Source organism: Balaenoptera borealis (genome assembly GCF_965194805.1).
Source record: "Balaenoptera borealis genome assembly, chromosome: 4".
NCBI lineage: Eukaryota > Metazoa > Chordata > Mammalia > Artiodactyla > Balaenopteridae > Balaenoptera > Balaenoptera borealis.
The window spans coordinates 42,818,724-42,844,511 of record NC_138861.1 but is presented as its reverse complement, the minus strand read 5'-3'; the positions used below and the strand labels follow the sequence as shown (position 1 = coordinate 42,844,511).

Below are 25,788 nucleotides of genomic sequence, written 5' to 3'. Positions count from 1 at the left end.
ATGCTTTTTTTTCTTGAGTAGCGTATGTCCTAATTGCTAGCAGTTTTTTATTTGTTGGAATGACTTGAAGCTTTGCTTATTTGAGTTATCTCATGCTTCTCTATCAAATGAGGAGAAACTTCTGATGTTTAATTCTTTGAAGAATGATGTTTTTCCTCTTCCTTTATTTTAAAGGTGAAGTCTATAAAGTCTTTGATTTGTAATTTAGGTATCCCCTCAGAGTGCCAAATTAAGATGCAGGAAAGTAATTGACATTTCATATGTTTATACAGACCTTAGGGTTAAGCATAGGGTGGAATTTTATATAACAGAACATAGGCAGTACTAAGAATTATGGCCCCTCCAGACAACTGTGTGAGCTCACACTCTCTGAAGCCACTGCTGAGAGGAACTTTGTGGGAATGAATGTAAGCCTGGGATTATCCATGCTAACTTTTCCATTCAGGATCTTGATTAAACTTCTTTAAAACTTTATCAAACTTTTCATCCTGTACTTTTTCTCTTTTGAAGAGACGAATTCTACAGGTTTATTAGCCCCTGAATTATGTAACAGTTCATTTATTTATCCCAAACCTGTCTCTTTATAAAGTTTCAAGACACATCCCAAGTTCGTGTTTTGAGAATTGCTAGAACAAGCTGGAGTTCATCTTTTCCTGGTTTGTAGATTTTGATTGCCCCTCTTTACTATCATCTTTCCTGACTTTTTGTCTGTCTTAGAATAATTTCTTCCATCCTTTTGATCACTTTGCCCTCCTCTGGAACTTCACCAGCTGTTTTGTTTTTCTTTATATGCCTTTTCCTTGTTATGCTTTTGTTAGGAACCTTAAATTCTACTTTAAATAAGTACTGGCATCAAAATATTGAGTAGTGGATGTAATGTTAGACATGGAATCAAAAACAAATGTCTCTAAATCTGTTATTTTGTGACCTTGAGGAAGTCATGTGTCCCATACTTCACAAAGATAGGAAGAAAAATCTAGTCTTGCATAGGCTGTTTTTTGGGGGAGCAAAGGAGGACAGACCAACAAACTAGTTTGAGCGTAGATTATACTCCATCAAAGTTGCTTACAACTTTGACTTGTATTGTTTTGACTATAGATTGGTTAAAAATCATGGTAATGTTTTATCGTATATTTGGGTAGCAAAGAAACAACAGAGCATTTGTGGGTCCCTGCCTTTGAGATGCTTTTGCTTATGGGTGGCAGAGGCAGTGAAACACAGATTGCACAAAATTATAGAAAAGGGGGAATGGACCAGTTTTTATCTGCGACCACTGTACGTCAGCTACTGTTTGGTACCTTATAGATGTAAATGTATTCGTACATTTTTCACTAGGGAAATGTTGATGTTGGACTATACAGAACTTATTGGAGTGTCTGAGCCAGGAGAAAGTTTTTTAGGAAGAAAAGAACAGGTGGAGATAAAGTGTTTAAGACTTTTGGAATTGGAGGGGGTGAGGGACAAATGTAATTAGGAAGTTAGCTTATGGGAATACAGAGGGAGATTGTTGAGTAGGCTTAGGGCCAATTTGTGTTTGTGTGGATACATGTTTGCAGCCCAAAGAATGAATTGAGAACAATGTTTCTGAGAGCGTAGTTTTAGACCATTGAGAAGAAATCGTATTTTAAGCCAAGAAGCATTATACTTGGATTAGGATTTTGTTTTTCTAGAGAACTAACATTTTTACACCACAGTCATTGAAGAGCTGTACAGATGGAGGGGTGAAAAAGAAGGTGCTTCCAGTATGTTAGTATGGTGCTAGTGGTTTCTTATAAAAAGTAATTCGGAAATGAGGCAGTGGACTTTGGACATTAAATTTTAGGGTTAAAGTTGGATACCAATGCAATCTTAAGACAGTAAAATAATGAGTGATATGCTGAAAATGTAGAATTGGGAGTCATTATCAAAGTACTAAGGTTTCTCTATAGCGCTGATGGACAGTAGAGAGCTGAAAAATGGGTATTTGGGGGGAGGGGAATGTGTTAAAGTTAGCAAAGATACAGGAAGAGGAGAATGGATGAGACTCTCCTGTTTTAAAAGTGAATAAGGGTTGAAATTGAAAAAGGAGGAACAACCTTTAAACATGGCCACCAGTTCAGTCTTAGGGCAGATGATTATTTTTGAAACACTAACAAGCTTTTTGTAAGGTATATAGGTCCCTTGAGATTAAGTTCAGAAGAATATATAAGATTTCAGTGTTAAGGAACTTATACATAAAAGGACAGATCTATTTCATCAAATTCATGTTTTTAAAGTTTGCCTTTCATTATTATCCTAAGTTTGGTCTCTAACATGACGAAGTGGGGCTAAAAATAGCTGGCAAAGACCGCTGCTTCCCCTGCTCGCAGTTGGTGTGTGTCTTTGTGTCCCATACAATGGAGGGGATATCCCTGTGTTGGCACTGCAGTGCTGAAAATGCCTTAAAAAATCTTTTTATTAAAAAACAAACAAAGAAAAACCAACTTGGCACTTAAAAAAATTCAGACATCTTCGAAGCATTTATGGACACTGGAAGACTGATTTTTTTAAAAATTAAAATTTAAAATTTTTGTGGTGAAACTTGCATTTAGTGTTGACACTAACAAGGATTAAGGATTGTGAGGTAGGGAGTATGTATATCCACACTTTTTTGTGTTCCTTAGTTCGAATTCACCTTCTTAGTAGCCTCTTTGGCCTCTTCTTAAGAGTGATAATTCAAATGGCAGGACCTTCCGAGCCACAGCTATTTAGACAGGGAGCTAGATCTATGGTGGTTCTAGGATCTGGAATATATGCCATATGAGTGCCTTCTCTCCTCACCCTCTATTTTCCACAACAGTTTTTATGCAGGCGAAATCATGTTTCTATGAACTTTAAAGGGCAGCCTCTTTGGGTTAACTTGATTTACTAGTAAAGACAGTGGGGAAGGTGGGACCCTGGTGGTAGGGAGTGATCACCTCGTGTGCTCTGCCTTGGCAACTTTGGGACTGATATGGGATGATTAAAGAGCCTTGAGGGTGTGTGTTTGTGTTTGTGTGTTTTATCACCGGATGATCCGAAAGCCCACACCTAGGCTAGCAGCAGCCCAATTCATGTACTTGGAGATGGTTTTTGGAGAAGTCTTGTGTTGCCTCTGGCATCTCATTGTGTAGAGGAGGGATTGGCAAACTTTTTTCTGGTGAAGGGCCAGTTATTGAATAGTAAATAGTTTAGATTTGTGGACCATATGGTCTCTGTTGCAACAATGCAGTTCTGCTCCTGAAGTGCTCTTGAACGCAGCCACAGACAATATGTAAGTGAATGAATGTGAATGTGTTCTAATAAAACCTTATACATAAAAACAGGAGGTAGGTTGGGTTTGGCTCATTGTTTATGGACCCCTGGTATAGAACACTGACTGCCAAGTCCACCAACATGCAGTATGAGCTTCATACCACTACAAAGCTGGGACTGGCTCTTTTAGCTGGTCTCTGTTTTCTAAATGAGATGTGTTCCTTGGAGGCAGTCTTAAAATAATTCTGCATAACGCACAGAGTCTACTATTCAAGGTACTTTTGCCTCCACAGTGATGAAAACTATGGACTGAGGAGCAAGGGCAATGCCATCTATAAAGTGATGAAGCTAAAAAGTAGGACTACTTGTATTTCTTATTCAAAGATACCATACCATATAAGATACCACATAGTGATACACTGGCTGTGTATCATGGCCAGAAGTATCTTTGAAGAAACTTGTGAGTATAATTTTGAAAGGTTCTGAAAATAAGTTGTAAAGCATTTACTTTAGATGTAAAATTAGAAGTGTTGATGGTTTGTTTGAATCAGCTGAAAATATTAGTCAAACTATAAGAACATTAAGGTTTGATGCTTCTGTTTCTTAAAGCTTTGATCTTTTGCAATGACCAATTCATTGTGTAGAATTATTGGCTCCACAATTTTTGTTTTGTTAATTTCAAGTATTATATCTTACCAGATCAATTAAATCATTTAACTGTGTACTTTAAAAAGTTTTGCTGTGTTCTTAAGGGTAAATGTAGCATGGGTTAATAGATTCACCCAAAAAATAAATCTCAAATATGTTGTTTAGAAAGGATAATTCACTTTGTGCAATTTTACGTCATAGCTAATATCAAAACATCTGTTTCATATGTCAACATTGGATGGTGGTATATTTTTACCCTGGTTTCATAAATCTTATTTATCTCAGGATTCCCCTGTTTATGGCAGGGGGAGGGGTTACTCTTGCAATAGTGACCACTTTTTAGTTTCAAACCTGCTTTTACTTTACATAATGTTTCTACATATATAATTGATACTTCAATTCCTCTTCCTTTAAAAAAGGGGTCTGACAATTTTACATAACCTGACAATTTTAGTATACCTTTTAGGAAGAAGGTCACTGTAAAGTTGCTTTTTTATTCATTAGGAGAGGATTCTTTCCTGGCTTTTTAAAAAAATCTTGCTTTTATTTCAAGCTTAAGGTTGAGTGGCAATTTAAAAGATACGCGCTGTCCATCTCCTATCTGCAAATATTCTGAATAGAAATATTCTATATTGGTGACACTTTCAGAGGACCAGGGAAAAGAGTGGTGTATTAGGTTTTATTTATTTATTTTTTTTAGTGTAGCTGAATTGTCATTACAGATGAGTAAAGTTGTTTTCAAGTAATGAACTCTTGCTGTTAAACATTTCTACTTTGAGACTTTTCCCCACTGAGTGTCAAACCAGTCTGTCTTATGCCTAGTGTAGTTTAGATTTTTGCTACTTTTTTATGATACCTCATTGATACTGTGTCATGATCCCTTTCACAATGTGTTTAGAGTGTGTTTCCTAAATCTACATGACATTTCCTGAACACTATGGGATATATATTTTCTAATAATTATACTTTTACACACATGTATATTTAAAATTTCCTCCTGTTCTACCTTCAGAATTGTGAAATATTTGAGGGAACATCTGTACTTGATCTGGATATTGAGTGACAAACCAATGTATAACAGTTTTTCTAAAATGTTCCCTTAAAAAGTTTTGAGTAACAATTGATTTCTCTAAAACTAAGAAAATATTATGTTTGTGTTGTATTATCCTGCAATACAGGTAGTTGAAAAATAATAAAAAACGGGCAAGAGACGTTATTGTTTGGTATCTTATTTTTTGCTCTTTCCCCTCATCTGAGGGGTAGCTAGTAGATCAGTCAGGTATTGTGCAGTTTCTGTTGCTCTGCTGTTTCACCTCTGCCCTTTTTTTCCAGCTGAAGGTTAGCTACTGGAAATCTGGGTGGCTTTAGGCAGGAGGTAGCATGTGCTGTTTGTGTGTCTGTGTGTACATGTATCATGCTAGATGCTCCTTCATGACTGCTGTGGAATTTAGGAAATATTAAAAGACAGTGGTACAAAATATTTTTAATATCACTTAGCCTTTCCTCTGAGAGGATCACCATAGGAGAAGATACTGAACCCATCAATATATGTTAGGCCAAAAGTGTCAAGACAGATTGCTGGTTTGTTTTTGGAAGAATGTATATATCTTAATGAGACTTTTAGGATGGCATGCTTTTCAGGGTAGTGTAAGGGGTAGTAATAGACCTTTGCATGACATCCTCTAGGTCTGAGAAGGACTTGTCCCACTAATAATGGTGGGTAATTTATAACTATCTAATGGTTGAAAATATGCATACATGGAGCCAGCAACAGTTGCTAATTAATTTCTCATTTCCCTCATAAAATACATTGATACTCTTGAGGCAGAAGACTCATTAGTTAGGCAGTACCTTTCTTGGCTTTGTGGCATGGGACAAGCTACTTATCCTTTTACTGTCGACTTCATCACCTGTTGATGGGGACATGTCTTACACAGGGTTGTTGTTAGGATTAAATGAGATAATGTAGAACATATGCAAAGCTCTTCCAGTGCCTGGCATATAGTAAGGTGACCCATCACTGTTAACTTATTAAGTTAAAGATCTTTTAAAGTGTGACATAGACAGAAGGCTAAAGTCAGGCTTTATATTGCCGAACACTTAAATTCAGCCATTGAGTTTGACAAATAATACTGAAGTAATTCTGCCATGTTTTCAAAAGCCTCTGAAACAGTGTATCATTCATTAACATTTTTATTTTTAAAAAAATCTTAAAAAGTAAAGAAATGGCAGAACTGCTGTGCTTATTATTTATAGAAAGGAAAGACTGATTTGAACATAACTGGAATTTGGATTCATCCCTAAAGACTTCAATAGTGCTTAGATCAGAAAGGACTCTTTTTTGAATAATTTATTGATTATCTCTGAAAATGACTGTGGTTTAAATTGTCCATTTAGAAATATCAGGATGTAATTGGATTATCCAGTCTTTTAACTATCCATCTCTTTAACACTGGGAATAAGAAACTTAAAAAAAAAGTCATGAAGTTTAATAAGTTTTATTTGTATCATTACATCTCAAATTAAGATTGAAGGAATTTTATTTGAAGGATTTTATTGAAGGATTTTGTTTTAACTAAATTTTTAGTTTTCTCCTTTTCTTAAAATGATGAGAGCGAGGGAGGGAGGGTTGGATATTCCCTTTTCATGCTTAATATTTGTTAAATACAGGATCAGTTTTCAGAAATAACTTATCCTTCAAACTTGGCATAATCAATGTTCTATTGGCCAATTCAAGAAATAAATACTTCTTGGTAGTTTTTTGTATTTGGAAAGTATTTCTACTTTGAGAACAATTTGTCTATGCCTTCATAGTTTGTTTATTTAATAGAACTGTATATTTAAGATAAGTGTATGAAAAAAATACAAAGGCAGAAAGAAAAGATTGAGATATGTTCCTTAGCACTGTTTGTCTTGCCAACTCTTGTTCTCATTCTTTAACTTTTCTTTTAAGGCAGATTTGCTTTAGATTTTGGTGTAAATGCAGAAATCAGATTGACATATATTAGTGGATCTCTGGTTAAGTAGTTAATTTAATGGATATTCTAGTTTTTAAACAAAGTCAGTATTTTAAATATTTCTGTTGGTAGTGATTGTAGTTATAATTCTGGAGTTATGCTTCTTTCCATTTTAGAGATTTTCAGAAAGAATTATAATTATGAATAGGTTACTGGATAGATGGAAGAAGACCATAATCTCTCTAGTGAGTTTAATTTCTTCCTGTTTATTTATTATGTCTGTAATACCAGGTTATATAAATAAATATGCGGGTCATTAGCTTTCTTTTGCATGATTGGTGGTCTCTTCATTGACTAACATAACTTTTGGAATGCTGCTGTAACGAGTGGGGAACCTTTTTTCTACCTGAGTATTAAACAGGTAGACTTTTTTTCCTTAGAGAAATATAAAAGTTTTAACTTACTAGATTAGAAATTGAGAGTAGGAAACACAAAATTTCTGAGTTTTTGTAAAGGCCTTTTAGTAGGAGAGGAGAGATGGGATGTACAGAGGAGGGGAGAGACGCAGAGAGAAGGAGGGAGGGAAGTGGCAGATTCGGGGAGAATGGGTCAGGAAGTTTTGAGGTCCGCCTTAGTCAGAGGTCACACCCTGTTATTTCTTTGGGTTGTGGACATGGGGTGTTACCACTCGTTATCTACCACCCTTTGAAATGTTGATTAGATGATTGACTCTAGTTCCTAGTTTTTCAACATCTGGATTCTTTAAACCATTGAAGTTTTAATCTGTATGGGATAATCAGTGTATTCTAGGGTGGGAAAATATCCACAGTACCTGCTAGGAGAGGGGGTGGACATAAGGTTTTTGACTACATTGGAGTTTCTTTTTGGTTTTGGTTTGTTGTCTTTCCTCATTGGCCACATTTCCCTAGCTTTGCCTTAGAAGGATACTTGTAATTCTATATATGTGACATAGTAGTTGAGAGGCAAGCCTTGGAGTTGATAGACCCAGGTTCCAGCTCTGCTGCTTTGTGACCTTGGTCAAGTTGTTTATTCTGTGTGTGAACCTGTAAAACTGGGATGGTAATAATAGTACCTACCTCTCTGAAAAGGTAGTTAAGGGGATTGAGATAATGGATCACAGTGTCTGGCTCAGAGTTAGTGCTCAATAAATGTTAGTTGTTGCAATAATAATAAATATTACAATATTATTGTTATTTTTTTGTGGTTGCTGAAGGTCTTTGTGACCTTTGTTTCTGAATATGTCACTATTTTGAATACTGCCTTTATTCAGCAGCAGGTATTTACTGAACACTTACTGTGCCAGGCATTGATCTAAGTGAACATTATAATCCCTGCACTCTTGAAACTTACATTTTGGCTGAAGGAGACAAAATACATAAAGCAAAGTAGATGACCCATCACTCTTCTTATGAAATTTGGTGTTTGACTCATATGTCTAAGCCTCCATTAACCAACCCTACCAGTATTCACCTTTAGGTCTTTTGCATTCGTTCCTGTTACTGTGCTTGAGAGTGTTTGTGGCAGGAACACCCTAAAAGCACACAACTAGTGTCATTGTCTCCAGCTATTGGGCGATCTTAATTTTAAGGCAGACTTATTACTCCATCATTTCCTTGGCTTACTGTTTAAGTTGGCCATCACAAATCTTTCCTTTCAGTCCTCATACTTCTGTTTCACATTGTTTACAGAAGTGTTGCTTCTCCCCAGCTTATCATGGTTTACTCATCCATTTCATTTCCAAAAGGGGATAATAGAAACCTCTTTTGAGAAGTATTCCCTGACTAATCTAACTATATACTTTCCTTCTGCTCTTTTTTAATTTCTCACCTTCTATGTGTTGTTAACGGAGATATTTAACTTGCCTATTCTCTGTCTTTTTAAAAAAATACTTTTCTTTTATCTTCAATTAAATTGTAAGCCTTTTTAGGTCAGGGACCACTTTTCTATTCTGAACCTTAGCTTCCTCACGTGAACAAAAGATAATACCTACCTCACAGGGATGTTGTGAGATTTCAGAGAGATAATGTATGGAAAAGATAATATCAAATCCTTAATAAATGTAGTTTTCTTTTCTTTGAACCACTCTAGTTCCCAAAGTTGGTACAGGGCATACATACAGTCAGTGCTTAAAAAAATACTTGTTAATTTATCCTGAATTGAGGTTGGGAGTCTTTTAATTTAACTTCCACTTGTGTGGATAATTTTAGTTTATACTTCCAGATAAGATTCAAAATATTAACTTTCCAAGTATCTGATGAAAAAAGCTGAGGCATGAATAAGAGACAACAGAACGGTGCTTAGAGTAGGGATTGAATCCCCGTTGTGTGGGTTCAGTTCAGGCTGGTTGTGTGACTTTTGGCAGGTTGTTTAACTCTTGGCCTCAGTTTCTTTATTTGTAAGATGGGGAAAATAATAACCACCTCATGGATACTATGTTGTTAGATTAAGTGAGAATAAATGAGAAGCACAGAACATTGCCTGGCATATAGCAGTAGCCTCTGGGAACATTTGGCAATATCCAGAGATGTTTTTGATGGTCACAGCTGGGGGAGAGGTATGTGTGAGGGTGCTACTAGTAGTTTGTGGGTAGAGGCCAGGTATAATCATTGTACACAGGACAGCACCCCGTGACGAGGGATTATCTGGTTCAAAAGGTCAGTGGTGCCAAGATTAGGAAACCTTGCTTTATCAGTAAGCTGTTTCTCATTTGGTTATCTTTGTAGTATAAGGTACTTTGCCAGTCAGATTCTGTATAAATACTGACTTCCTTCACTTGTATCTAAAAACTGACTGTATATCCATTTGTATGCAGCATATCTATTTAATGCATATTTGTGTGTGTGTGTATGTATATGCTTTTATGTATGTCTCTGTACCTTGCTATTTTCTCTGCCTGGAGTATTATTTCCCTTTCATCTGTGAAACATTTATTTCTTAAAGACTGTACTTAAATATCATCTCCTCTAGGAAGCCTGTCCTGGTTAATGTGAGTAGAGTTAGTTGTTCTTTCTTCTGGTTACCCACAGTATCTATGTGACTTTTATAGCACTTAACATAGTTATTTGTATTTTTCTCTTTTACTGCTCTGTCAGTTTTTTGAGAACAAGAGTTCTATCTTATTCATCTTTTCAGTAAATATCTCCTTCTGCCGAATACCTAACATTTGCTGCCACATAGTAGGCATATATTAAGTTAACAAATGAATGGAAGAGAGAAAAACAAACTGGAAATATTTTTTAATAGGCTCTACAAGAAAAGGATATTATCTTGTCACCTTTGTTTCCAAGTGAGTGCTTAGTGTAGTACCATGTCCATAGGTGTTCAGTGAATATTTATTGAATGAATTAGAGGCCAGTTGCAAAAGTTGATAGATATTTCATGTGACCTTTTTTCTTCATTTCTAGAAAGTGTATCCTAGAAGTAAAACAGCCTAGATACTTGGTGCATGTGATGCATTAAGTCGACCTTTCTTTCCTTGACTCACTGAATGAGACTTGATCCAACAGGTGCTTCCTGAAAGATGTTTTTGGTTGATTTCTTTTTCACCTGTGTGTGCATTCTAGTGTTGAGCTTGTTGGAAAGATGAACGTGTGGTATCAGTCTTACATTATGGATGAGCTTTCATTAAGTACAAGTGTTAAATAAGGCTTTTGATCTCCTTTACATTTGGGCCCAAACTGAGTGAGTATGTATTTACTCTCAAGTATGGATAATGACTGAGGCTAGTGAAGCATGGGAGAAAAGGAGGGTGAGGAAGTTGCCTACTAGGTCTCTTTTTCTTGATGATGACTGCTTTTTACCTCAGAGCTGCCCCCAGCTATTTATAAAGAATTAGCTAGGAGAGGGTTGTGAATCTAGAGGATAAGAATGTAGGTTTGATAATTTGATAAAATCAATTAATAATTTGACAGGTCATGGTTTTTTAAATTTATTTTGTTGAAGTATAGGTGTTTTACAATGTGTGTTAATTTCTACTGTATAGCAGAGTGATTCAGTTATACATATATATACATTCTTTTTCATATTCTTTTCCATTATGGTTTATCATAGGATATTGAATATAGTTCCCTGTGCTGTACAGTAGGGCCTTGTTGCTTATCCATTCTATATACAATAATTTACATCTGCTAATCCCAAACTCCCAACCTATCCCTCCTCCACCCCCTCCCACCCTGCCCCTTGGCAACCACAAGTCTGTTCTCTATGTCTGTGAGTCTGTTTCTCTTTTGTAGATAAGTTCATTTGTGTCCTGTTTTAGATTCCACATATAAGTGATATCATGTGGTATTTGTCTTTCTCTTTCTGTTGACAGTCACTGTTTTGATTATCATTGTTATCACTTATTGAATGTTTGATATATGTCAGGCACTGTGCTAAGGAATTTTACATGCTTTTTAAATTTATTCTTCACAGCAGTGCCTATGAAATACGTACTAATAAGCCTGTTTTATGGCAGAAGAAACAGATTCACAGAATTTTCTAAGAACATATAGCTAGGAATTTGAACTCGCAGACCTGAGATTCAAATCCAGATCCATTGACTCTGTGGTCTATGTTTTAATTACTGTGCTGCTGCCTCCTAAGTTTCAGTGGAGGAGTTTTGTATTGAAAGTGGTAGTACTGAGGTAGGAGGGGAAAATAATAGGATTTCATCCTGTACAGATGTTAGAAGGAAGAAGATTAACAGACTCATGGAGAAGCAATTCCCAAGTTTATGTCCTTATACAAAATAATTATGAAATTTAAACCTGTGATTTAACTAACTTACACTAACCTGTATTTTTTATTAAATTTAGTCTTGCACTTGGTATCAACATCAGGACAGGTGTCCCAGATACATCTTTAGCAGTAGAAGAAATCTTTCTAGGTAAAATCTAAAAGATCATGAAGCAAAGTGATTTTTATAAATAACTTTTTTCTATATGTAAAATGTGTTTTGTAGTTAGAGTTAAATCTTTTGAAAGAGATTCTCGTTTAGGGGATGAGCCTCAGAATTATATTATTTAGGACTTAAAAACCTATGATTTGTTATGCTTGGAAGGTATAGCAGAAAATTTGATAATTGACACTTGTTAGTCTCTAAGATATAAATTATTTAAGTCAGTGGATATCTGTGGAGTATGTTTGCTCAGATGGTGTTTGTCATTAAAAAAAATTACTTTTTCCTTCCTTCCCATACTTTGTACTGGACTATTTCTTACACAGCTAGTTCACTTATGGGTGCTGTACATTTAATAAATAAAGTGAGAACGTAGTTTTGACATCTGTGCACTATTATATTTATTCATTAGGAGATTTAAATAGTTTTAAATTTTATTTTGTTACCTTAAAAAGAGCTAAACCTGGATATTGGTCTTAAAAAAGTTTCCTGAAAGATTTTCTCTTTCCTCTTGGTTCTGTTTTAATACTGTATTTGTAGCCATAGTTATATGCATTTGAACTTTGCTCCTTTCAGAATTATAATTCAGTGCTTTTGTAAGATTTTATCAAAAGTTACATGCAGACACTAAGAGCAGTGTGCTGAATGATGTTCTATTAAAGACTAAAGATGCCTGAATGAAATTGAGTTCTGGTAAATAAGAATTTAGGGTTGGGGTACAGGGAATCAGATAATCACGTCAAGATTTTAGGATTCTAAGTCTTAGGCTCGTTAGTGCTTTCACATTATCTACCACAGGTTGCCTTTCTTTTTCTTTCTTTTTTTTTTTTAAAAATTAATTAATTAATTAATTAATTTTTGGCAGTGTTGGGTCTTCGTTTCTGTGCGAGGGCTTTCTCTAGTTGCGGCAAGCGGGGGCCACTCTTCATCGCGGTGCGTGGGCCTTTCACTGTCGCGGCCTCTCTTGTTGCGGAGCACAGGCTCCAGACGCGCAGGCTCAGTAGTCGTGGCTCACGGGCTTAGTTGCTCCGCGGCATGTGGGATCTTCCCAGACCAGGGCTCGAACCCGTGTCCCCTGCATTAGCAGGCAGATTCTCAACCACTGCGCCACCAGGGAAGCCCTGCCTTTCTTTTTTTCTTCCAGAAAAACAAGTTTTATTTTCACCTTGCAAGCTTGCATACTTATAAAAAAATGTAGTTTTGTAAAAAGTTTAAGGTTATACAAAGTTGATAAATAATCCTGCAACCATACATAGTAGACAATCAAGTAAATGTGCAATAACTTTGAACTACATCAGCCGTAAATCACATAATTTCTTTGTAATTCACGGGCTTGGTCATAGGTGCACTTGTCTCCAGGCGTAAAGGTTGGGTTTCAGTATTTTAGTGTCCTGTTTCCAGCATTCATACATTTTCAAACTTGATCAGGTGGAATTGCATTCAATCTAGTGATGGAAAACTTAGTATAAACTTACTATACCAGAACCACTATTCCAGTAGTTCCTGAACTTTATCATGCATCAGGATCATCTGGAAACCTTGTTAAACCATAAATTGCTGGTCCACAAACCTAGTATTTGATTCAGTAGGTGTGGGGTGAGACCCAAAAATGTAATAATTCTTACAATTTCACAAGTGATACTGTTGATCGAGGGACCAAACTTTGAGAACCACTGTATTATACTAATGAGGTGATATCAAATCACTTATTTCAAAAGTTCAAGTATATAAAGATTAAGACCTTGAATTTGTAACCTTAATTAGCAGTACCCCGTTGTAGTCATCAGTTTTTCATGTTGCAGTTGTGACCTAATCCCACTTCTTGGTGGCTTGTGCCATTTTTTGGTTGTAAAGCAACAACATTAGCTGTAAACCAATATTTATTTGAATTTGAATATTGCATTTTAGTATTTGATTTGCATAAAATAATATTTTCGAAAGGCTTCTATGGCCTAAATAATGTTATTTTCTCCTTAAAATATCCTGAAAAATAGTGTTTCACCTGCTGTGAAAAGACTGAATAACATCCAGGAGCCTAAAAGGCACAGAAAAGGAAGTAATGAGTATTAAGAGAAGAAGAAAAAAGCCTGAAATATTATCCCTCCATGGAAAAGAAACATAAACTATATTGGCCAAATGCACTGTGTCTTTCGGGATTGTGCATTTCTAACAGGCATCTAGGTGATGCTGATTTGGTGGCCCTCAAAACTATATTTGGCATGGCAAAGCCCTAGAATGTCAGTTTTTAATGTTTCCATATAAGTTTCAATTAGTATTTAACATAGGAACAGACATAATACTCAAACCCGTAAACATATCATTAAGGTTAAAAAGTACAGTAATAATTTTTAATTGTGCCCTGGCAGATTCATACAATTAAATAAAACTAAAAGCCACCCAGGGGGACAGTCCAGCAGGATCCTCAGCAAATACACAGTTTGCCTTTGTTAGAGGTAACTGTTAATATGGTATTATTATAAAAATAATACTGATGTCATCATTTGAGTGCTTAATATGTGCCAGGCACTCTTCTATGTCCTTTGTATATATTAACTCATTCAATCCTCACTGTAACCCTGTGAGGTAAGTATTGTTAATGTCCCTATTTTATAGTTGAAAATTTGGCCCAGAGAAGTTAAACATGCTCAAGATCTCACCTTTAGTTAGTAGTGGACCTGGGATTGTATCCAGGCAGTCTGGTTCTACAGCCTGGGATCCTAATCACTATTCTGTACTATATTTATCATCTATACATTTATTTCTTATATATTATTTATAGGACAGTGCCTGGCACACAATAAGATCTATAGAAGTGCAGGCTGTTTTCAGTGGCATTTAATTGTATACTACATAAGGTTGGCAGAGCAAGTGTTATTATCCATTTATGTATGTATATTTTTCTTCTAGTAATTAGACTCCAGACTTTATTCAGTTTTCTATTAGTCTTTTTTTTTTTTTTAAATAGCTGAGTTCCTTGAGGTCTTAGAAACTAGATGGTTGTCCCAAATTATGTGGCCTTGCTAGATCTAAAAATTAGCTTTTTTTATCACACATTCACCTTTACTTTCATTCCTTTAGAAATGGATAAGGACTGAGATATTTACTTATTTATTTAGTTTTGGTATGTCACTGGTTTAGAAAGACAGAAGCAAATATACTAAATTTGTGTGCCCAGTTGATGGAGGAAATAAATTCTTAGATGTTATAAAGTGTTTTTGTTTGCCTATAAAGTTTTGAGAGTGGTATCACCTCATCCTACTGATTTGTGAAATTGAATAATAACACTCATAATAATGTGAAGTATAAGAAATTGTTCTGATGATAGAGCAGATTAGCAGCGTTTAAGAGAAATAATATAAACCATATTTCCTCAAATCTAAGAAGGCATCTGTGTTAGTTTTCCATTGCTGCATTGCAGATTACCACAACTTTAGCAGTTTATCTCACACTTTCTGTTGGTCAGGAGTCGGGCTGTGGTTTAGCTGGATCCTGTCCTCAGGGTCTTACCAGAGTGAAATCAAGGTGTCAGCCAGAGCTGTGATCTTATCTGAGGCTCATGGTTCTCTTCTAGGCTCACTGGTGGTTCGCAGAATTCAGTTCTTTGCGTTTGTAGGAATGGCATCCCTGTTTTCTTGCTGGCTCTCTGTCATGGACCACTCAGTCCCCTAGAGGCTTCTAGAGGCTACCTTTGGGTTCTTGCCATGTGGTCTTCCCTATGGGCAGTTCACAACATGGTGGTTTGCTACTTTAAGGACAATAGGAGACACTCTGCATTCTTTTAAGAACTGGTCTCTTTAGGTCAGGCCTACTACAATAATCTCAGTAATTTAAAGTCAACTGATTAGAGATTTTAATTACATCTGTAAAATCCCTTCACAACAGCATTTAGATTAATATTTGGTTGAATAACTTTGAGAAGATGTGTACACCAAGGTGTTAGAATCTTGGAGGCCATCTTAGAATGCTGTCTACCACATCATCAATTTTAAGACAAATTGTTATTTTATTTATCACTAAGGAAGAAGATGCTGGCTTAAAGTATGATACAATACATTATTAGTACTTGGATGTTGCCTTGTTTAAAAAAAAAAAAAGCGGAATTGTGGTCATTCTTCTAAGCACAAATATTTGCTTCACGAATGTCAAACTTATTCCCCATTGCTGCTTTTCTGTGCTTTTTTGCAAGCATAATTTTTTGTTTCAATGCTGAATCATAGTGTAGTCTTTTAGGGGACATTTAAAATTGGGAAGTAAACTTGACATGTGTGTACCAAAAGTACACGGAATTCAGTAAAAATTATGGTGATATAAACTGCCATGACCAAATTCCCACATGCACAGGGAATGGCAGCTACATTGTGACTGCCACAGGGCAAATGGTGATTGCTTTTTTTGTTTGTTTGTTTCCTATTTATTTTCATTCAGCTTTATTGAGGTATAATATGTACAGTAAACTGCATCCATTTAAAGAGTTTCATTTGATGAGTTTTGACAAGTGTATACATGAAACCATTACCACAATCAAGACGTTTCCATCAGCCTGAGAAGAGTCAGCCCCAGGCAGTCACTGATCTGTTTTTTTTGTCAGTGTAGATTAGTTAGCATTTTCTGGTATTTTAAGCGGTGAGAAAAAAATTAAGACAGTGTTCTTAATTTTTGTGTTTTCTTCAGACGCTCCTCATTCTTAAAGAAATAGTTTCTTTATTAGGTCCTAGGTTTATTCCTTCATTGTGGGGGTAAAATGATTCTCTTCGAACCTTTCTGAACTCAATTCTGGGATGTTCTTGACTTCTTCTTTGCCTAGGTATTTTTTTCCAGCATAATCAGGGTTGGCTCTGCTAAACCATACTTGTGCTTGCATGGCTTCCTGGTCCACTTTTCTACTTACTGTCTTTGTAAGGTCCATAAACAGAAGCAGTTTTCAGCTAGGAGTTCTAAGCTCCTAAAATATTTCACTTTGTTATTGTCTGAAGCTTTTCACTTGTTACTTAAGATAGTCCTAACCCTCAAGAGAATCTCAAAATGTACTCATCTCAGTTTTTCTTGTTAAGATTCGTAGTACAATTTGAATTTTAGGAAACGTAAGAGATTTCCCTCCTAGTCACTTCTTAGGATTATTGCTTGTTTCATGTTGCTTGGTGTGTGCAGTGTTTTCCAGTATAAGAAACACTCTGGGAAAAGTCTTACTTCCTGAGCATAAAACAAAGGGAATTGAAGGAGGACTCATGAAGCTCTGAAAAAGCTCATTTAGCTGCCATTTAACACAACATTGTCCAATAGAAATATAATGTCAGTCAACCTCATTTGAATCAGCCTCTGATACATGAACTCAAAATCATTCATTTTCTAGTTAACACTATTAGCAGTTTGTTTTTTCTGGGGCCTCTTTTTTTTTTTTTTTTACTTATCTAGATAGAATCAGTCTTTTTCTGCTTTTGACATGTCTGAGAGAGTAAAAATAAAATATTTTTACATCTATTTAAAAATTATAGAATGTATTTATGTGCATGTGTGCATACATACACACGCAGAGATACAAACACAGATGTATAGTGGTATTCTCTCCTAATTTACAGAAAAAAGAGCATAGTATACAGACTTTAAAAAAAATTTCACAGTGTATCCTAGAAATCTTTTCATAATAGTACATTGAGAACTTTCTCATTTTTTTTCCTGTAGAATAATTTCTTCAAATTACTGGCTTAAAAAGTGTATCCACTTGAATTTTGATTACCTATACTTAGAAAAAGAGATAAGGGAATATAAATGGGAAAAAGGACACTATGAATGGACTTTTGGGCTTTGTTTACAAATGAAAAAATGGAGGATCAGAAATTTTAAGTAATTGCCCATGGTCATGCAACCAGTGCAGGGTCAGGATGCTAATCTAGGTGTGCCTGATTTTAACTAAGCTTCTGGCCTTTCTGTTATATCCATATTGCATTTGATGAACAAAAGGGGAGATAAGTCATGCCAATTTCTTTTTGGAGAAAAATAATAGAATTCCAGACTTTATTTTTGGGATCAGTCCTTTAAGAAGCTTTGCATTCTGAAGCCTATAGGTGTGCTTTTCAGTTTTCAGAAGAACTATTTCTGATATTAAGAAGTATCCTGAAATGATAGTAAATGAAATGCTCTAGGATGAATTTGAGGAAAGTACTTAAAAAAGAGATCCCAATATACATAGGTATTTATCACAGGCAGCGTTTCAAATTGATGAGGGAAAAGTTGGCTGATTTGGTAATTTATGTTGCAACAACTTTCTAATCATTTGGCAACAACAACAAAAATCAACTGTTCATTGCTTTACTTTTTACATAAAAATAATTAAAAATTAAAACAAAAGATAATATAAAAAGACTTAGTGAGGTTAACCTTTTTACTAAAGGGACTGAACTCAGTCAGTGAGTATAGTCATGAAAGTTTCATTTTTTTTTTTCCAGTCACTATCTTTTGAATTTTCTTCAATTGCCCCTTAACATCATCTTGGTTCAAGCTCATAGCTTTCCCAGTATTTTTTTTCAGTTACAAAAAGTCTAATTCTGCTCTTGTCCCTTATTAGGCTTGACCTGTGGCTGGAGGGATGTATAGTACTCTTTCAGGCTCCTTCCCCCGTTATTGGGAGTGTAAATTTATGCAGCCTTTTTGGAGAGCAGTTTGACAATATCTGTGGAAATAAAGTGCATATGCCCTTTGACTCAGGAGTTATACTTCCAGGAATTTAGTACTACAGATATACTCACACAACTTTATTTGAAAGGTGAGTCCATTAGAGATGAAAATTCTTTGTTAGTTCTGATAGAAATTCAGAAAAGCTATACTCTGTAACTTAATGTTTATTAACAAGAGAGCTGTTAAACTTATTCTAACTCTTCCAGCAAAATGGTGAGATATGTTATAATTTAACTACTGGACATTTAAGTTGTTCCCAGTTTTTTTACTAAGTATAAAAAAATGCTGCAGTGAACATCTTTGTGTATATGCTACTCATTCACGAGTGTTGAGAATGTTTCTTAATGGCCGTATTTAGAAAAGTCTTCTGCTTTATATTTTGTCCCCCCTCTCATACTTCAAGGAGCACAGGAGACCTCAGTTTAAATCACAGCTAATTGTCTAAATGGGTGTGTGACTTTATGGCAGCACTTTAACCTTCCTGAGCAGGAGGTTCTGCAAATCTGGGCGTCTCAGGCTGACATTTAACAGCTGTTAACAAATGCACTCTTCATTGTTGCCCACTATCACATTCTTCCCCATCCTGTAGGGGGTATGTGTCAATAGGGGTGCTGTTAGTATTTTGGATAAGACAATCCATTGGTGAGATAGTCCCATGCTTTTCTGGTCTCCTCCTCCATTGTGATGTCATTGTGCTCCAATTGTGTATAATTACTGATTCAAAAAGCAACTTCAACAATTATTAAGGGGATAGTACTGCTCCCAGTTGAAAAGTACTATTGTAAAAACTTTTGGCAGGAATTTATATAAGATTATTTCTGATTTTTATTGGCTTTTCTTTATCGCATTCTTTTAGCAAGAAGCAGTGGTAGTTTAAGTTATTTAATCTCAGTATCTACCCTAGAACATGTCATTTTGTTTATTATCCCCATGAAAGACTGGGTCAACAGTAATAGTTTCTTCACAGATACATTAATAATTTGGTATAGTATAAAAACAAGACTGTATTCTGATTTATTAGCTTTGTTTTATAGGTGGTTTTACTTTTTTTTTTTTTTTTTTCAAACTGAGGAAAAAAGTGGCAAAAATATTGCCACAAATTTTCATACAGCCTTCATCCAGGTTCCCCAAGTGTTAACATCTTACACAGTGACAGTGCAGTTATGAAAATCAGGGAACTAACATTGATATAATACTGTTATCTAATCTCCAAGCTTTATTCAGATTTCACCAGTTGTCTCACTGATGTCCTTTCTCTGTCCAGGATCTAATACAGTTGCATTTTAGTTATCATGTCTCCGCTTAGTTTTCTTTAATCTGAAACAATTCCAAAATCTTTGTCTTTCATAACTATTACACTGTGAAGAGTACTAGCCAGTAATTTTGTAGCATGTCCCACAATTTGGATTTATGTGGTTCCCTCCATGATTCAATTAATGTTGAACATTTTGGTTGAGAATACTATAGAAGTGACATTATTAAGCTTAGGAGGAGGAACATGATACTGATTTATACAATTACCAGTGATGTTAATTTTTTTTATTGGTTAAGGTGATACAGTTGTCCCCCATAGTTGTGTTTTTCCTTTGTAATTAATAAGTATTCTGTAAGAAGATACTCTGTGACCAGATAATTATCTTATTTTTCATCATACCTCTCTACTTTTTACTTTCATTGATGATTCATACCTGAAATGATTATTACTAAGGTGTTTGCCAAATGGTGATTTTCTATTTCCATCATTCCTTTTACATTTTGCACTAATTAGAACTGGAGGATTTCTTCATAAGTTACATTGTGCCAAATATGTTATTTCATGGAAATGTGGTTGAAAATTTTATTTGGTTTTATTGGGTATTTGATACTAACAGTTTTAAAAACTTTTCTAACAGCTTCCTTCTAATGCTTATGGTATAGAAATGTTTCTATCCTTCATGTATTTATTTAGTATAGTGGTCTCAATTTTTTTTCCGAAGAAAAATCTTGACTTTGACTTAAGTACTGTCTTGGTTCGTTTAACAAAAGGTGGGTTGGCCATCTATCCAGAGTACATTTTTAATTAGGTTTTACAATATCTACAAAAGATTTCAGGCTTTTCTGCTCATTTAACTTCTAAAACACGTGTTTGCTCTTAATATACAATATACATTAGCTCTCTGTCCCAGACTATAACTTTAAATTTGCAGTCTCTAGAAGGTCGGAAAAGAAAAATTGTAAAGCATTGTTTACAAGCCATCAGCTCCTAGATATCTGAGCTTTTAATTAAGGGAGGGATTAGAACCTCATGTTCTTAGACTGTGTTGTTTTGGCACCACAGAATTCATTCATACTGTCCATTAATTTATCTTGATTTTATCTTGAATTTATCTGTAAATTGTCCTTACCAGTGCTTCTCAAAGATGGTCCCCTACCATTAGTAGTGTCAACCTCATGTCAGAACTGGTTAGAAATGTAAACTTCTTAGGATCCACCCAGAGGAAGCAGTCTGTGTTAACAAGCCCTCCAGGTGATCCTGATGCGGGAGAAACATTGCAGTATACATTTCCTATAAATTGTTGTGGATTGTTGGTGGAGGTAGAGAATAGAGTGCCAGTTTATCCATCTGCTGTGTTATATTATCTGTTTTACCTAGCTTGTAGGGGTAGTGAGATATTTTGAAGATTAACTCTCTATGCTCTACCCACCCCCGGCCCCCGAACCTGGTAACCTCAAATTTACTTCCTGTCTCTATGAATTTGTCCATTCTAGATATTTCGCATAAGTGAAGATTCATACAATATTTGTCCTTTGTGTCTGACTTATTTCACATAACATAATGTTTTCAGGGTCCATCCATGTTGTAGCATATATGTCATAACTTCATTTCTTTTTATAGTTGAATAGTAGTCTATTGTATGTATATATCATATTTTGATTATCCATTTATTTGTTCATGTATACTTGGGTTATTTTCACCTTTTGGCTATTGTGAATAAGGCTGCAAAGAACCTTGGTGTTAGAGCCCCTTTTTTCAACTCTTGGGTATATACCTAGAAATGGAATTTTAGGTCATAACGGTAATTTTGTGTTTGTCTTTTTGAGAAACTGCCAAACTATTTCCCACAGTGGCTGCACTGTTATACATTCCCACCAACAATGTACAGTTTCTCCACATCCTTGCCAGTACTTATTTTTTTCTTTAAAAAATTTATTAAAAATTAAAAATAATTATAGCTATCCTAGTAGGTGTGAAGTGGTGTCTCATTGTGATTTTGATTTGCATTTCCTTAATGACTAATGATGTTAAGCATTTTTTCATATGCTTATTTGCCATTTATATTTCTCCTTTGAAGAAATGTCTGTTCAAGTCTTTTGCCCATTTTAAAATTGTTTTTTTTGCCTTTTTGTTGTGTTATAGGAGTTCTTTATATATTCTGGGCATTAAAGTCTTATCAGATATATGGCTTACAAATATTTTCACCCATTTGGTAGGTTATCTTTTAATTTTCTTGATATCTTGATGTATGAAAGTTTTAAATTTGATGAAGTCCAATATATCTATTTTCTTCTTTTGTTGCATATACTGGTGTCATATCTAAGAATGCATTGCCATGATCGTGGCAATCCAAGATCATGTAGGTTTACCCTGTGTTTTTGTGTGACAATTTTTTGGTTTTAGCTTTTACATTTAGATTTTTGATCCATTTGAGTTAATTTTTGCGTATAATGTGAGGCAGGGATCAACTTCATTCTTTTACATGTGGAAGAATTCGTTGAAGAGACCATTCTTTCTCCGTTGAATGGACTTGGCACCCTTATTGAAAATCACTTGGCCATAGATACATGGTTTAATGTCTGGATTCTCAATTCTGTTCCATTTGTGTATATTGTCTGTCCTTATGTATTATGGTATTTTGAATATAAATTTCTCATGCTGTTTTATTTACTTAAAAAAACTCTGTTGGCACTTTGCTGTTTTAACTTTTTGTTCTTAATAAAACTAAAATTATGAGTAACTTTAAACATTAAAAATACTACACTTAGTAAATTCTAAAGAAATAAATTTAGTATTATGTGATAGATACTCTCCTGAGCTTCTGTGGGAAGCATGAGGATGGACAAGACTTGTTTCTGTTCTCTAACAATTTGCAATTCAGTTCACTAACTTAAAAAGTACTATGCTTTTTGCTTTGTCATTCTGTTTTTTGTGTGAGTCCAACCTTGTGATGTCTTTAGGATATGAGATGCTTATTCCTGTTGCAGCAAAATTGGAATGTTTAGCTGTTATAGTATTACTTTTTTTTTTTTCTTTTTTGCTGTTGTATAGTTTGTGTCTTTACCTTAATAAGCACCTAATTTTATTACTCTCCTTATCTTTTTGTAATTTGCTTCCGTTATATTCTGCAACTAGTTTCATAGAGAACGGTTCTCCCCTGTTTTAGTTTTATAAAAGACTGAGCTGTTATAACACTGAGGTTTGCCTCTTTCTGTATTTTTTTACCTATCCATTTGCAAACAACTGAATCTTTCTTAGGCAAATTTATAGTCTGATACTGAGACTTGTTCACTGTGTGTTGTGCATATAGTGGGATGGGCTATTGTAATGTGAACTTCCAGGGTGAAATTTATTTATTTATTTATTTATTTATTTATTTATTTATTTATTTATTTATTTATTTATTTTTGGGTGTGTTGGGTCTTCGTTTCTGTGCGAGGGCTTTCTCTAGTTGCGGCAAGCGGGGGCCACTCTTCATCGCGGTGCGCGGGCCTCTCATTATCGCGGCCTCTCTTGTTGCTGAGCACAGGCTCCAGACACGCAGGCTCAGCAGTTGTGGCTCACGGGCCCAGTTGCTCCGCGGCATGTGGGATCTTCCCAGACCAGGACTCGAACCTGTGTCCCCTGCATTGGCAGGCGGATTCTCAACCACTGCACCACCACGGAAGCCCCAGGGTGAATTTTTAGTAGTTGGTAGTGAGTGATGTTCTAAAGAATGTGCTCTTCTTGCAAGAACATAATTATGTTCATTTTTAGTTAATCTTGCCTAGAATAGCACTGTGTGATAGAAATATAATTTGAGCCACATAAGTAATTTAAAATTTTCTAGTAGCCTCATTTTAAAAAGTTAAAAAAAGATTAGATTTATTTTAATATATTTTAGTTAATCTGACATATCCAAAATATTATCATTCTAACATATAAACAATATAAAAATATTGAGATATTTTACATTTCTTTTTTGGACCAATTCTTTGAAACTTGGTAGATATTTTATATCTCAATTTGATCACCAAATTTTCATCAGAAATACTTCATCTTTCTGACTTCATAAAAATTTATGGTTGAAAAAGTAGATTCACATACCTAAGTTGTTCCAAATAAACTTATGCTTTTCAATATCTGAATTAAGTGCCAAAAAATAAATTTCTCTTAGTATTTGCATCCAAATTGATAAAACTGTTTCATATTTTTTTAAATAGACTTCATTAGACTTTGAAGCAAAAGCTTAACAGTTTCAAAACTGTGCTACTCAAATTAAGCAAATTCACTGACTCGTGTCAACTCAGTATTATTAACCTCAGATTCCTTAAGGATATTGCATACGTTGAAAAGCAACACGAAATTCAGTCAGTATCATAGTGTTCAACTACTTCTTGTCATTTTCTCAGCCAGTTTTCATAAAACTGTCCATTGTAATTAAAGTACTGTGTATATGGATTCATGTTAGGGAAAAGTGTATTAATCAATCTTTATTATTGATTTGTATTGTGAAAACTTTCAATTTCAACACAAAAATTTCCATACCTTATAGCTAGGTCATAAATAAACTCTTTCTTTCTTTGATACTTCAGATTAAGCTTGTTTACATGTAGTGAGATACCGTGAAAAAACAAATACTGCCATTTTTGTTTTTGGTTATTGAATATTGAAAAGCAATCCTTACTTGAATCAGAGTCAATACAGTAATACAGTAAATCTTTGTGAAGTTCTTCCACTACTCAGCCATTGAGCAAAGAATACAAGATTATTAAATTATTAAATTATTAAATCTTCTGTTCTTTCAACAGCTTTGTAAACTGGCTAGGATTCGTATTATTTGCATGTACATACTTATCAATTTTAACAAGTTAATCCATTACACTTTTCATAGTTAGCTATAGAAAGCTGAGCACAAATATTTTCAATGTATATCACACAGTGGAACAAAACAATAAGATAGACATCAGTTTCTTCTTTTAAAATTCCAATAAGTGTGGATGTTTGAGCTAACATGTCTGGAACTGTCTGTTGAGATAGAAACTAATTTTTTAATATATAGCTGAAATTCTTTGACAGATGTAAAAGATGAGAAAAGGTCTATGCCACAATTTGGATTTTTTAAAGCTACATATCAACATTTCTTCTTAAATTTCAAAGTCCTTTCAAACAAAATGTGTCTAAAGTTTTAATTTGGCAGTGTCTCTCTTATCACATGGCTATCTAAAGCTAAAAGAAAAGTAATTTCTCAAATCTATTGATTTTTGATATTGTTAGAAAGGTCTTCCATATGATGGACAATTGTTTTGTGGCTTAAATGAAGACCTTCCACTTTTTGTAAAATATCCTTTTTAGTATTCCTCATAATTTTCTAACAAAATGTCTATAATTGAAATAGTATCTTTACTATCTTTCCATTTAAATATGGTTTCCTTCCTCCCTCCTTTCCTCCCCCCCTTCCCTCCCTCCCTCTCTCTCTCTTCCTCCCTCCCTTTGTTCCTTTGCCATTTTATAGCTGGCCAGAGTCATAAGCCCAGATCCCTTAAAAATCTTTTAAAAATGTTTGTGGGACATTGAATTCTTGTATCAGGTGACTAACTTTGTTGCTTCTCTTTTTTTTTAATATAAATTTATTTATTTATTTTTGGCTGCATTGGGTCTTTGTTGCCGAGTGTGGGCTTTCTGTAGTTGCAGTGAGCAGGGGCTACTCTTCGTTGCGGTGCGTGGGCTTCTCATTGTGGTGGCTTCTCTTGTTGCAGAGCATGGGTTCTAGGCACCCGGGCTTCGGTAGTTGTGGCACGTGGGCTCGTTAGTTGTGGCTCGCGGGCTCTAGAGCGCAGGCTCAGTAGTCGTGGCGCACGGGCTTAGTTGCTCCGTGGCGTGTGGGATCTTCCCGGACTAGGGCTTGAACCTATGTCCCCGGCACTGGCAGGTGGATTCTTAACCACTGCACCACCAGGAAAGTCCCTGTTGCTTCTCTTTTGACTTAGGAAACTTCTTATAAAAATTTTTTGCATACTTGCTGAAAATGTCTCTTAATATTGTCAACTTTTTTATTTGAAAATTTTTCTACATAAGAAACAACTTTTTAATTTTGCTCTACCACAGCTAATTGTGATTATTAT

The 25,788-nt window shown here is 35.1% G+C and overlaps 1 protein-coding gene across 4 annotated transcripts in view; it reads left to right on the top strand.

Moving 5' to 3' along the window:
• FBXW7 (F-box and WD repeat domain containing 7) overlaps positions 1–25,788 on the top strand; it is a 204,503-nt gene that overhangs the window by 1,758 nt on the left and 176,957 nt on the right. The gene's annotated exons all lie outside the window — the stretch shown is intronic.